Consider the following 15,915-nt stretch of genomic DNA (forward strand, 5'->3'; position numbering starts at 1 on the left):
ATAAGTTATCACAGTATAGCTTTGCTTTGAATGATTCCAAATGTAGGTCATGTAGGAGATATTGAAGCCATTGAATCTCACATGTGACTGAGGCAATAGCTCTATACTCAGCCTCTGACGAAGAACGAGATATAGTCTGTTGCTTTTTTGATTTCCAGGAGATCAATGCTGGACCAAGAAACACACAGAATCCTGTGACTGATTTGCGTGTGTCTGGACATGAAGCCCAGTCAGAGTCTGAAAATGCTGTGAGCTGCAAATTGTTCTGTGCTGGGAAATATAAGCCTTGACCTGGATTGCCTTTTATGTATCTTAGGACACGATGAACAGCAGAAAGATGATCAGTTGTGGGGCAGTCCAAGTATTGGGAAAGCTGTTGAACAGCAAATGAAATGTCTGGCCTTGTTGTGGTTAAGTAAAGCAGCTTTCCTACAAGCTTTCTGTAGACTTGTATATCTGGTAATGGATCACCAGATGTTTTTGTTAATTTGGTAGATGGGACCATTGGAGTTTGAACAGACTTGGCTCCCAAGAAGTCTGTTTCTGTGAGTAAATCTAGAGTGTATTTACGTTGGCAAAGATTTATACCTGATTTAGATCGTGCAATCTCTAAACCAAGAAAAAACTTTAGTGGTCCCAGGTCTTTTATTTTGAATGCATTATTTAGAAAATGTTTGATGGATGTAATACTGGACATGCAGTTGCCAGTAAGTATTACATCATCAACATAAACTAATAAAACTGTAACAACTGCATTATGTTTCTTGATGAACATAGATGAATCTGAGTTAGCATTTAAAAAACCTTGACTGAGTAATGCAGCTGTTAATTTTGCGTGCCATTGACGGCTAGCCTGCTTCAACCCATATAAGCTTTTATTCAATCTGCACACTTGTTTGGGGTTGCTGCTTTCAAAACCAGGTGGGAGACTCATGTATACCTCCTCTGTCAAATCTCCATGTAAGAACGCGTTGTTGATGTCTAGCTGGTGCAAAAACCAGTTCTGAGAAGCTGCAATGGCTAGGATAGCTCTTATTGTAGTCATCTTTACAACTGGTGAAAAGGTGTCTGTGAAATCAATGCCAGATTTTTGTGTATACCCCTTCGCCACAAGACGAGCTTTATATCTTTCTATTGAGCCATCTGAGTTGTGTTTAACTTTGAAAATCCATTTGCACCCAATGGCTTTCTTGGTAGGAGGAAGAGTAGTTAAACTCCATGTGTTATTGTTTTGAAGTGCTTGAATTTCTGCTTGCATTGCTTGTTTCCAGCAAGAGTGTTGAATTGCTTCAGTGTAGCTTCTGGGTTCAGAAGTTTGAGAAATGGCCAAAGCATAATGTTTATGGTTTTTAGAGATGTTCTTATATGTAAGAACTTGAGAAATGGTATGGGGTGAGGTGTTTCTGGTTAGAGGTTTAGAAAGAACATAATCTTTAAGATGGGTAGGTTGTTGAATTGTCCTAGTTGAGTGTCTGATGGGATTGAAAGTAGGTATGGTGCTTGAACTGGGTGAATTTGTTGGTAAGACTTCATCATCTGGAAGATTAATTGGTATAGTTGAATTTGAATGGTTTGTATCAGTATGCAAACCTGCAGAAAAATCTGTTTCATAATCATAATAAGATGGAACAGTGACATTTGGAAAAACAATGGGAGATGTATTAGGAAAATTGTTATTTTCAGCAAAAGGAAAGATATTTTCTGTAAAAACAACATTTCTAGAAATTATGATGGATTTATTCAATATGTCAAAGACTCTAAAACCTTTGACATTGGAAGGATAACCTAAAAAAATGCATTTAAGAGCTTTAGAATCAAGTTTATGTCTATGAGGACCTACTTTCGAAACAAAACATTGACAACCTAAGATCTTAAGATTATCAAAGCTTGGCTGAGAATTATAGAGCATGAAATAAGGGCTGTGATTATCAAGAATGGGAGTTGGAATCCTATTGATCAAATAGGCTGCATGAAGTATGCAATCTATCCAGAATTTTAGAGGAAGAGAAGCTTGAATCCTTAAAGAGCGAGCTACGTTAAGGATATGTTGATGTTTTCGTTCAACAACACTGTTTTGTTGAGGTGTGTAAACACATGATGTTTGGTGAATTATTCCTTTTGAAGCAAAAAATTCAGTCATGTCAAATTCTTTCCCATTGTCAGATCTTATACACTTTATTTTCTGGGAAAACTGAGTTTCAATGAGGGTTGCAAAATTTTGTATAATGGTTCTTACTTCTGATTTTTGCTTCATTGGATATATCCACAAATATCTGCTTTTATCATCCACTATGGTTAGAAAATAGTGATGTCCATAGATAGAAGGAATTGAGAAAGGACCCCAAATGTCCATATGTACTAAGTCAAAACAGGATTTGCTTACAGTTGAGCTTGTAGGAAATGGAAGTTTTCTTTGTTTTGATAAGTGACATACATCACAATCAAAATCATTGTTTATGCTAATTTGACTATCTAGTCTATGCAAAACACGCATTCTTGGAAATGAAGGGTGGCCAAGCCTACAATGCCACAAATTGGAAGCTGAAACTTTACAAGAATTGACAGCAGAAGACTTTCTAGGTTTTGACACACATTGTGCAGAAATATTATTTGAATTAAAAACAGACTCAACAACAGGTTGAACTAACTGATATAAACCATTGCAAAGCTCAGCTATACCAATCCTCCTCCATCTGATAATATCCTGGATAAAACAGACATTAGATAGAACAATTAAGCAACATTTGTTATTGTGCAGAAGTTTACTGGCAGAAATCAGATTGAAAGTAAATCCTGGAACATATAATGCATTGTGCAGAATGAGTGTGGAGGATAAATGTACATCTCCAATATGAGTTACTTTAACATTTTGTGAATTGGGAAGTTTGATGTGAATATGTGAAACAGGTTTATAATGTTTAAATGAATCAAGAGAGCAGATCACATGATCAGTTGCTCCTGTGTCTATGATCCAAGCATTCTCTGCAATATTATTTCCAGCAACTTTAGAGTTTAAAATGATACCTGAATCCTCAGTGTTATTAAACCTTGCAGAGAGTGTATTGACTTGAGGAGAGTTGTCAATAGCATGAGAATTGTTATAAAATCCATGAGACTGCTGTCCATGAGACTGCTGTCCAGGCATAGCAGTATTGTTGCAGATTCCTTGAGGTTGCTGAGCAGAACTTTGTATCAAGGATATCAATTGATTGTATTGGTCTTTTGTGAGGACCATTGGTGACTCATTCTCTTCAGCATGAATGTAAGACTCATTTGTACTGTTTCCAGTCTCTTGTTGAGAATAGTTGCTGTCCATCTGATTTACAGCTCCATTGAAATTTCTGTTTGGTATTTTGTAACCAGGGGGGTAGCCATGCTTCTTAAAGCATTTCTCCACAGGATGACCATATCCACCACAATATGTACAAGTTGGTTTCTTATTACTGCTATTATTGTATCTTCTAGGAGCATACTGAGTATTCTGATTAAATCCTTGGTTATTAGGTTTACTGTTGTTTGGCTGATTGAAATTTCCTCTACCAGCATAGAGTACATTAGATTCAATCACCTGAGGTTGAACATAACTGCTACCAGTTGCAGTTTCACGTTCTTGTTGTACAACAAGAGCAAAAGCACGGTTGATTGTAGGTAAAGGTTCCATTAACAGAATTTGAGACTTGATCACAGCAAAATTTTCATTCAAACCTTTTAAAAATCTAATCACTAGATCTTGTTCATGATATTTTCTGATTGTTTCAATCAATCCACATTCACACATTGACTGACAGTGACAAGAAGGTATTGGCCTTAAATTGCTCAATTCATCCCAAATTGTTCTCAAATGAGTGAAATAATCATTGATAGAAGAAGTACCTTGTTTCAATGAGTATATTTCATTCTGTAAATCAGAAATACGTATTGCATCTCCTTGAGTAAACCGTTCATGAAGATCATCCCAGATATCTCTTGCGTTGTCAATCCAGATCACACTCTGAGCTATTGTAGGAGACAGAGTCCTCATCAGCCATGACATCACAAGTGTATTGCATCGTTCCCAAACACTGAAGCCAGTATCATCTTTCTTTGGTACCGGGATCGTACCATCTACAAATTTGATTTTGTTTTTAGAAATCAACGCCATGCGCATTGATCTTGACCATGAATGGAAGTTATTTCCAGTTAAGTGACAGGTAGTGAGAACCAGAGATGGATTCTCATTAGGATGCATGTAATAGGGACTTGAAGGCAAATCTTCTGATCTGCTAGTGTTCGCCATTGTTGCAGCAAACTAAAGAACTGAAAATCAGTGAAAAATATCAAGAAATGAGAGAGTTATTGACTGTTTGGCTACTGAGAAAGAGCCAAGAAAGTGGTGAGAAAATTTTTAGAATCAGAGAAACAAAACACGAGCTACTTGCTCTGATACCATATTACAATGTGTGATTTGGAAAAATATCTCACACTTTATTAATTGCATAAGCTGAGTTTATATACAAGGAAGTAGAACAGTTACAATAACAGAAATGCTAACAAACTATTAACTGCTATCTAACTAACTATTTACACGTGCAAAATACACTAACACACTAAATACATGAAGAAAAGAGAAATACATAAATTAGTGTTGAGTATGTATTCTGTTATTTCTCTATTGAGTTCCTTTAATAATTAATATAAATTAAAAATTAAAAATTTAAGAATTAGAATGTTCTTATTCTATTACTTCATCTATTCTAAAATAATAATTTTACTTGTTATTTTTATTTGTTATATAATAATTTTATTTATTTTTTTATTAATTTTATTTATAATTTTTTTTGGTTGCCCATCCGGTTTTTAGGGTTTCGCCCTGAATAATACGGATCTCACCCGTGTCGCGCACCTGGCATGGTGGGTGAATCTGTCAGCGCAGATTTTCTGCATCACAAGACTCGAACCCCAGACCTTATTTAAGGGATATCAAGCCACTTACCACTTGCACCAACCCCGTTGATGTAAATTATTTTTATTTAATTATGGTTATATAAAATATTTAGAAAATTGATTTACATTTTAAACTATGATTAATTTTTCAATCATTAATATAATCTTGTACGTCCTAGTCATCATTTATTTATTTTAATTTTTTATAAAGTCACATTTAATAACAATTAGGAATATAGTAATTATATACTATTTTAATATGTGTTCCAGAAGACTAGAGACGAAATGAGTATTAATTTTATAAAGATATAAAAATAAAGATGGTAAATTACATCACTTAATGACGTGAAATATAATTACTCCCTCCGTTCCAAAACAATAGTCTATTTTCCTTTTTTCACATAGTTTAAGAAATACAATTAATATTTTAAATTTTTACAATTTTCACAATTTTATCTTCATTTTTTCTTATTATTATCCTTATTAAACATTATGGCTAATTTACTTTTTAGGCAAATGACATTAAATGTTACAGTTTAAATAAAAGTTATATGAAATCAACACTCTAAATTGTGATTTACTAACAATATGGACAACTATTTGAGACAAAAAGAAAATATAATCATGGTTAAACATGTCTATTGAAAAAGTATATTAATTTAAAATTATACTTAATTTTTAACTTGTTTGTAAACTGTTTAGCCATTAAAATAAAATAAAAAAACAAATTTAAAATATACTAAAATTATAAATAAGGTTTAATAAATGATTATTGTGAAAATGACAGTATAGTTTTTAAACGGATGAAATGGAGTATTATATTGGTCCATCCATATCTTCTATAGTATGGAAACATCAACGTAAGCAAATACTCGAGTTCATTCAGTTTCTAATTTGTCAATTACTATATAAATATATTTTCGATGAGAAGCCCATCTACTATATATATATAAAGCAGGATGTTTTTTCCCATGCTTTGAAAAATTGACATTTGGCATATTTCTATTCGTCTAGAAAATATTATTTTAATTTCTTTTATTATTCTTCTTGCAATTTGATAGTACTATATTAATTAATTTATTAATTACGTTACCTTATACTTTCTATACTAATTACGTTATAAAATTTCCATAACTAAATACAGAGAAATTCTTATCTATAGATTTTGAATGATTCTGTAGCATTTCCACATGATATCAATTTTGATATAAATGCTATTTATGATTCCTCAATTAATTTAAGATATATGTAATGGTTTTAAGAAAAATCGTTATAAGAGTTTATGTGGCACATTTCTTTTAAATTACTATAATTATAAAAATTAAATGATTCTGAAAATTTATTTTAATTATACTATAATCTATATTTTAAGATTTAAATATCTATTGTTAAAAGCAAAAAATAGAATTATAGAATTAAAAATATTATGTATTGAGCAAAATAAGACAATATTTTATTTATTTTTGTTAACATTAACCTTATTTGTAACGTTTGCATTAATCTTATTATTTATTGCATTTCTATAAATGCAAATTCTAAATAAGCATCTTAATGATATAAAAATTTCTTAAGAATTACGTCACTCAAAATTAAATTCTGAATATTTCTTTTGATGTGAATGACCATAAATTCTCAGTGTCAACTAAAATAAAATACAAATGGCAAATTATTTACAATTTATAATGGTAAAGAAGGAAAGTTAAACTCTGAAATGGCAAAAATCATGCAATTAAATGAGTTTGTAAATTGATTATAAACGGAAGGCAATTTCTTTTTAAATGGAAGGTTACATGTTTTCACAATTATTAGTCTTTATAAATACCCGTATGTTACACTCATATATTTATTTCTTTACATCTATATAACCAGGTATTGTTTTTAAATTATTATTTTTATAGTTTTATTATGTGTTTTTTTTTTTGATAATTTAGGGAGGGGGAGCGCTTGTGGAAGAATTCTAACCCACGACCTCGTAATTTACAGTTTAGCGCTTATACCATTGAGTTATAGCTCATTGGTTGTTTATATTTTTTATTATTTGTTTATTTTATTTTAAACTTTTGTTAATCCGGTCATCCACAAAAGATGGAGTATATAATTTAATTGATAATTAAGTCTAGACATTTCATCGTTTCACAATTTGTTTTTTGATTTAATTTGTAGTGTGCACAAGGAAAAAACTTTGAAGATTTTATTGAGGTTGGCTGTTGAGTGAATGGTAAGTTTGTTCTTTTCCTCTTAATTATATTTTTTCTTTTTAATATTTTTTTTTTGAATATCATCAATTTACATAAATTGCAGCGGAAGAGAAAAAATATGAAGAAATAACGGCGGGACTAAAGAAAAATATTGTTGAGAAACAATAAGAAATTGATAAAAAAAAAATTGTAAATTTTATAGCTAATCAATTAGTGATTCATGATGAAATTCACTGCAAATTTTAGGATTTGTTCATTATTCGTTTTTTGTATAGGTTGATAATTGTTTACTATTGTTTTGTTGTTATTTTAAACTTCATAAAACAGAACTAAAGGAGATAAGTGTAGAATGAGAAAGTGAAGTTTTTCCAAAACAAGCAAGAGTTCCTGAACTAAATAAACAATTAGCAATTGTGGTGGTTCTTCTAAAAAAGATTTGTAGTTTATAAAGTATCATTTTCAATTTAAAGGACAAAGAGAAAGATGAAAAAAAATTCTATAATTGAGTTTAAAGGTTATGGTACTAATTAAAAATGTATGTTTATTGTTTATGTGCATGTTAGAGATTATAGACTAATAGTCTGATTTTTTTTTACCATTTAGCCATTTTCATTTGCATCCTAATATTGTAAATTATCATTTTAGTCAAATGCGCAACTTTCATTTTCAATTGCGCCCTCAAGTGACCTCTTTTCACTTGAAAGAAATTTCAAATCAATATTTTAAAATTTAATTTACATTTTAAATACCACTTATTGTTACATTTAAAATCTATATTAAAGTAAATGTTAAGTAAACATACCTAAGGATCAAAGGACTATATAAAGGTTTTCACAAAGTACAATTGATAAATTTTAAGGTCAAGTTTTTTTATTTTTCTCTTATTCACTATAATTTTTTTGTAATGTTCTTTAGTTGTTTAATTTTTTTAGTTCTATTATTCAAATGATATATTTTAATTAATAATTTTTATGTAGAAATTGAGAAGTTTTTCTCATGGTAGAGAATTATATCATAAAATTTTACCATCAACGCTCTTTCTTAATCTCTAAATTTTAACTTTAATTTTCTATTTTTTATTTTATTTTTTTTCACTGTCAATTTTCTCACAATCGCATTCATATTCGTCTTTTTTACATTCATATTCTATTTTCTTGTTAAATTACTATGGTAAGTCTTACTTGGTTGTTTATCTATTTTTTTTAATTAGTATGGTATAATTTGATAAAATTATTCCATTTTAATTTCTATAACATTTCCTTTTAATTTAAATGGTAAGATTGGTAAATTTAGTGTATTAATTGACCTGCTAATCAAATTTTTAACCTTTTTTTCTTTAAAATTTGTATACTATTTTAGTAACAATTTTTTTAAAATAAAATTCAACGACATATTATTTTCAAATGATATGGTAAAATAGGTGGATTTAAAGTACTACTAATTGATTATCTAATGTAATTTGATAAATTATTTTAATTTTTAATTCCTACATAGTTTTTTTTAATTTGATATGGTAAATTTGGTCATATTTAATGTATTATTGGTTTGTGAATCTTATTTGATAAAATTACTAACATTATTTTTATTTGGTTTCCTTAGCATGATTGCATTATATTAATAAAGTGATAAAATTGAATAATAAAATTTGATAGGAGATAATAATGAAAATCTAGAAATTTATTTATTACAAATTTAATAAAGAAAATTAGTGAAAAAATCAAATAAACACCATGCAGCGCATGGGCCTAATCGCTAGTCTATTTTGAATTTGAACTGAAAAGTAGAATAAATATGCATATTTATATGTTACCGTGCAATTATTGGCTAAACTTGTTAACTCTTGCTCTTCCTTCTCTCTAAAAAAAACCTTCTTCTCATCTTCTTCCTTTAAAGGGTGGGAGGAGGTGATTATTCGGTTTCGATCGAAACTCACATCCTCTCCGCCCATAAATACTAAATAATTTCTAGATCTACTTTTTATTTCAATAAAAGTTCTTCGCTAGGTAGTTTTTCCGAGATGGATCTTATCGTTCTTTCATTGAAATTTTATGTTTTTGTGTTTTTTTATGGTTGTCTTCTTAGATCTATCAAGAATCTATAGCGATTGTTCGGGCTTTATAGTCAATTTCTTGTAGATTTAAGATCTTGAAAGGTTATCTATCTAACTTCGTAGAATTTCATTGACAAGATGATCGGAAATACTAAACTTCAACGGATCTAGCGGTTTGAAGGTGTAATCGGAAGTGTTTCATAATCAAGATCCTCGCACACAACGGGACTTTGTTCATCGTTTGTGTACGAAGTTGGCAACCTTAGCGAGATCCACGGCTTGAATCTTCTCATTTTCGATTAATTTTGCTTGATTCCTTTGTTATTTATTAAATATTTGATAAAAATAGAGTGGAAAGATCATATTGTTAAAGTTTGTCATATGACTTTCTTAATTGTACTTTGATCTTGTTTTAATGGATTCTAATTTAAAAAAAAAAAAAAAGAGAGAGAGAAAGAAATTGTTAAAATATGCTAGTAGTACCTATTAGCAACTACCTTTTTGGTGCCTAATTATATTCCATTTCCCACATTATGAATTACTTTTGCAATGCACCAATTTGACTTATCGAGCTTAGCTTTCCGTAAACAAATTTGTATCCATAGTTTGCTATTGGATACCTAAATTTTAACTCATATATTTAAATTTATGGCCATGTTTGTTTTATGAAATGGACTAGCCATTCTTTACTTTTTAAGAGGAGTACTTAATCCACAAAATAATGGGATAGCAATTCTATGGAATACCTATTTCATGAACCAAAGCAAAGAATTATTATTCTATACGGAATAGTTATTCCATTCCGCACCTATTTCATGAACCAAACATGACCTATATCCAATCTTTAATATTGTTTGGGATATTTTTAGATCAAGTAATCTCTAATTTGTATCTCAACTGATCTGAAACACAAGTTGATATCTAATTGACTAAAAAAGTTGAAAGTGACTTATTTGACTATGAGACATAATTTTTATGATCTAATTAATTAACTAAAAAAAAAATTGACCTTCGAATTGATCATAAAAAATAGGAAATTGGTAAAAAAATTGGACGAAATGACGACTTAGACAATTCGAAAATCTTAAGGGGATTTAGAAATAGGAAATTGGTAAATACCTAAATCTAAGCTGGGGGATTTGAATTGATACTTGTTTGAGATATTTTTCATTTCAAAATCACATCAATATTTGAAAATAACAATCAATTTTTTTATTTATTTCAATATTTTAAGTTTCAAATTGAAAAATCCTCTTGTATTGGGAGGCTAACAAATTTCAGTTAGAAACATGAAGTTAGGTTTCAATAATTCAAATTCTGGGGACAATTGAAAAACCAATTGTTTGATGTGTTCTAAATGAAGAAGAAATAAACATGTAGGGACGTAGATATTAATAATAGACGTGACTTAAAAATTTAATTGGTTGTAGTTCGATTCGACCCTGAGTTTAGCTACTGATCATGTGAATACCCAATAACTCAATTTTCCGGGAGACATGCTCACGTTTTATATTTATATTCATGCATTTTGGAATTAACAGTTGAAATTTCCTTTTCAAGTGCAATTAGTTTTGCAATGATGTTTTAAAAAATCTCATTTTTTTATTCTCTTTTTAATTTTATTAGGACGTTGAAAATCAGTTAAATTTACTTTATTTTATATTTTTTTCATTTTAATTATATTCTAAAACATAAAATTGACTTTTTTTTATTTAACAAAAGTTTAATCAGGAGAAAATCCTGCAGACCCATCTTTTATTAAACAAATGGTTCTATACTTGGACAGAATGTCTTGGCCTAAATAGTTTAATTTGATCTTTACATTAATTTATATAGTGAATTTTGTTTTAATTAACAAGCGGAATTCATAAATTTGAGGCCTAATTACTTAAAAACCACTCAACTTGTAACTTTTTTTCATTTATACCACGACCTAGGAAAATTTTCAATTGTACCCTCTTTTTGATTTTTATGTTTCGTTTGTACCCCAAGAGTAATTTTTTTGATAATTTAATCAATTTAAAAATGAAAATATTAAAAATAAGATACATAAATGATTAACATTAACGTTTTATTAGAATATAAGTTAAAAATGAAGGATTAATTTAAACTTTTTTTTAAAAGAAAATAGGTCAATTCAACTTATTAGTGTAGAGATGAAACATAAAAATCAAAAATATGGTACAATTGAAAATTTTCCTAGGTTATAGTATAAATGAAAAAAAAGTTATAAGATGAGTGGTTTTTAAGTAATTAAGCCTAAATTTAAGATGAAAAGATAGATGGAAAACAACCACAGCCTTTACCTCTAAAAGAAACAAAATTTTACCAATGAACTACGGCCTTACTTGGTTGGGGGTAAATAGACTAGCGAAGTTGTACTTTCCGGAAAGTAGCAATTTTTTTTTGCTTGGTTCAATTTTTACATTTTACTTCCCGGAAAGTTGTATGTTTGACTTTCTTTTGACTAGGGAAGTAACTTCCCTAGCAAAATCCAAGGAAGTAGCACTTGCCTAGCACTTTTGTTGATTTTTCCTAATTTACCTTTAATTCTTTTCTTTTTTTCTTTTAAAATTCATATAAAAATATTTTTATTTATTTCAAAAAATATACGTATATTATTTTATAATTGTTATTTATAATAAATAAATATTTTTATTAAATATTTTATATTATGTAAAATTCAAATAAGAAAATATAATTTTTAAATTTTAATATTTAAAAACTATCCTAAATAGTACTTGAATCGTAAAATAAGAGATAATAAGTAAAAATTAAATTATTTATTGCTCGATTTTTTAATTAAAATTATTTGTTTAACAATATAAAAATTATCAAAGAACATTTATGTCTTTTAGTTAAAAATATACTATATTATATTAAAATTAATTTTGTACTTCCCGGGAAGTAAAAATTGAAACAAGTAATATTTATCAAACTTCCTGGGAAGTTAACTTCCCAGGAACTACACTTCTCGGAAAGTTACTTTCCAGGAATTGCTATAAAACGAATCAAGCGAGGCCTACACATCTTATTTGTAAAAAAAAAATATATATTAGGAGAGATTCTTAATTAGACTTATTCTACCACGTCATCCGTAAACTAGCCTATCATATTATGACACGTCATTAAAATAGTGGCACTATTGTAATTTTATTTGTTATCTTTTTATATTTTTAAATAGTAATATTATAATAGTGCCATTATTTTAATAACATGTCATAATGTGATAGGTTCAGTCCATAGATAACGTGATGAACTGAGTCTACCTTAATAATTTCTCTACATCTTAGATGATATATGTTGGCTAATATGTTTATGTCAGATTTATGGACAATACTCGAATCTAATTGATTAAATTTTAGCAAATTTACATATTTTTATTTAATAGTTTCCGATTAAACTTTTTTATTTAGATTGTACATCTTCCATAAATTAAATTAGAAAAATACATATAGTATATCTAAAAAGAAAAATCTAAAAGTTTGTTATATATATCTGCAAGGCCATAAAAAAAATACCCCTCAATATTTTTTATATTTTTTTATCAAGTATATCACTTTGAAACCTCTCACATATGTTGTAATTTACAGTTTGATACTTTTTTTTTTAAAATTAAATGACTTGATATCTCACTCTCTATTCCATTAATAATAAAAAAAAAAATAATTCCGTTAGCAATTTAGTACTCACTTTTAAACAATTTGACACATTACTTTCAATTTCGTTAACGCTTTTGTACTCCATTTTTAAACGATTTGATACCTCACTTTCAATTTCGTTAACGATTTAGTATAAAAAAAAATCTAACAGAAAGTTGTAATGGTTTGCATGATTGAAAGTGAGATACCAAATCGTTCCTTTTTTAAACATAATGTGTCAAATTGTGAATTATAACATATATGAGGGTCTCACGTAAATTTTTTATTTTTTTATTTACAGACCATCATTTCAATTTTAGCTGTTGTACTCTAATTTTGATAAGTTGTTTATGTTAAATAGTTTTCATTTGCAGATAATTAGTCATATTTATCTATAATAATTTTTTTTAATTACAATTTTTATTTTATTTTTCAATCTAAAAATGCTTATTAAAATTAGACAATTGACAAAATTAAAATATTTGATATTAATAAACAGAAGAGAAGTTGAACAATGATGGTATTTTTAATTATTATGAACATATTTTAAAATTGAAATACATTTATCAAAATTAAACTATAATTTGCAAAATCGAATTGGACGAGTCATAGATGAAAAAACTAAAAGAAAATCAATTTTTTTAAATAATGAAACCTATTTTTAAAAATATGACCAAACCCTCAAAATATGCAAATATAACCCGTTTTTATATATTATGTTTTCCCATTTTTTAATTGATTTGGCTTTTTATTGTGATTAAACCTTTTATTATGACATAACACGCGAATGTTTGATATTCTATTGTGATTAATTTTTTTTAATTTTATATAAATGGCTGTCATATTGATAAAAAAATTAGGTTGATTCGAATTTGACTATAAAAGAAATATAATTTGTCAAAACGAATTATATTTGCAGATTTAATCATAATTAAAAAAATAATAAAGTTTGATACTCCTTCCGTTCTTTTTTAGTTGTCCATTTAGTAAATATTACACATACCAAGATAATGCTCCTTTTATCTTAAATTATGAAAAAAAATACTAATATAGCCCTATTAGTTAATAAATGCTTTTTAAATGAAAACATGGAGTCATTTATTAGGGATGGATAAATTTGGAAGATAATAGCTAAAATTACATTGAAATCTCAAATGGACAACTAATTGAAGACAAATATATTTTCGCTAAATAGACAACTAAAAAAGAATGGAGGGAGTATTTTTTACGAGTTTGGCCTAAAAATATTTATTCTTACTTATTTTGGACACCAGGATGAAATCATTTTTGAATGGCTAAAAGATTGAATTTGGTGAGTCCTTTTTATCGAAGTTGGGGTGCAGTCTGAGTTCCATCTTTTTCCTTTAAGAAAAGGGAGCTGTTATGGTTATTCCACACCTACCTATCTTGCTCTACATTCAGGTGTTATTATTCCATCTTTTTCCTATAATAAATTAAGGCCAAATGTTATAATAAGGTCAAATCTTTTATGAAAGTTTCACAAAAATTCGAACCTTTCAATTTTGTTGATTTTGGCCAAAAACAATTTATTTAGTTTCAATTGTGGCCAACTCTCAATTTGATTTCAATTTGCCTATGTGACGCCTATGTGGCATGCCAAATATTGAAAGGTCAGAATTTTTGTGAAACCAAATAATTCATTTTTGACCAAAATCGATAAAATTAAAAGGTCAGACTTTTGTGAAATTTTTGTGAAAGATTTCGCCTTTTTATAACATTTGGCCATAAATTAATCATCATCTTCTTTTTCAAATTCGCTAATTGATTTGATAATCTTGCATTATTATATACCTGCCTTCATAGTTTATGCATTAATTTTGCTGTTTAATAAAGTTTCCAACAAAATCTATTGGTCGCTACTGCCAAAATTGACATGGGCATTATTTTTTTGGCCAAATATCGTAAAAAGGCCAAACATTTTATAAAAGTTTCACAAAAGTTATGATCTTTCAATTTTGTCGATTTTGACCAAAAATAGATTATTTGGTTTTACAAAAGTCCCGACCTTTCAATAAATGTGTATGCCACATAATGACATATATGCCAAGTCAGCTTCCTTATCCATTCTTGCCACAGAAGATTCAGCTACTGCAACATGAAGGAGCATGCAGATTGTATGTGCAAGCTGTCATCTGCAAGCTGTCATCAAGCTGTCACTCCTGAAGGTTAAGGTTGTTAAAGGTGGTTAGCATGATGCTCTGCGTGTTGGTGAAGTCACTGTTAGGACTGTTAGCTAGAGACAGTTATTATAGCAGTGATAGCATATTCTGTTAAGTATTAGAATATTCTGTTAGGTAGTTATTTTACTTAACTTGATGATTGCTGTGTATATAAAGCATCATCAGTCACAATTGTAATCAATTGATTTCTGTGATTAATAAAGAAGCTGAGATTTTCCTCTCAACATGGTATCAAAGCAGTAGAGAAAATCTCACTGTTTCTTCTTCTTCTTCTTCTTTCTTCATCTTCTTGTTGCTCTCAGTTCTTCATTGATCAACTGAAGTTGCAGAGATCAATCAATGGCAAATCATGCTAATCGAGATATGAGACCAGAGGAGTCTTTATCCAGTCCTTTCTTCCTTCATCCAGGTGAAAACCCTTCCTTAATCTTAGTTTCCAATTTACTGAGTGATGGAAACTATCATTCATGGTTTAGATCCATGCGTATGGCTTTATTGTCAAAGAACAAGTATAAATTTGTAGATGGCACTATACCTGTCATGTCAAGAACAAATCCTATGTATGAAGTGTGGGAGAGATGCAATACAATGGTAGTTTCTTGGTTGACTAGATCTTTGTCACCTACCATTGCTCAGAGCATTTCGTGCTTAGATAATGCATTTGACATCTGGAGAGATCTCAGGGAGAGGTTTTCTCAAGGAGATGCTACCAGAATAGGAGATCTCTATGAAGAGATTTATGCTTTGAAACAGAATAACATGTCTGTAACTGAGTATTTCACATTGCTGAAAACTCTTTGGGATGAATTAACAAATTTGAGGCCTATACCTAGTTGTGTATGCTTAGCAAAATGTGCATGTGGAGTGGGAGATATAGTCAAAAGATATTTTGAGAATGATCA

Source organism: Mercurialis annua, linkage group LG1-X, assembly GCF_937616625.2.
Source record: "Mercurialis annua linkage group LG1-X, ddMerAnnu1.2, whole genome shotgun sequence".
Taxonomy (NCBI): domain Eukaryota; kingdom Viridiplantae; phylum Streptophyta; class Magnoliopsida; order Malpighiales; family Euphorbiaceae; genus Mercurialis; species Mercurialis annua.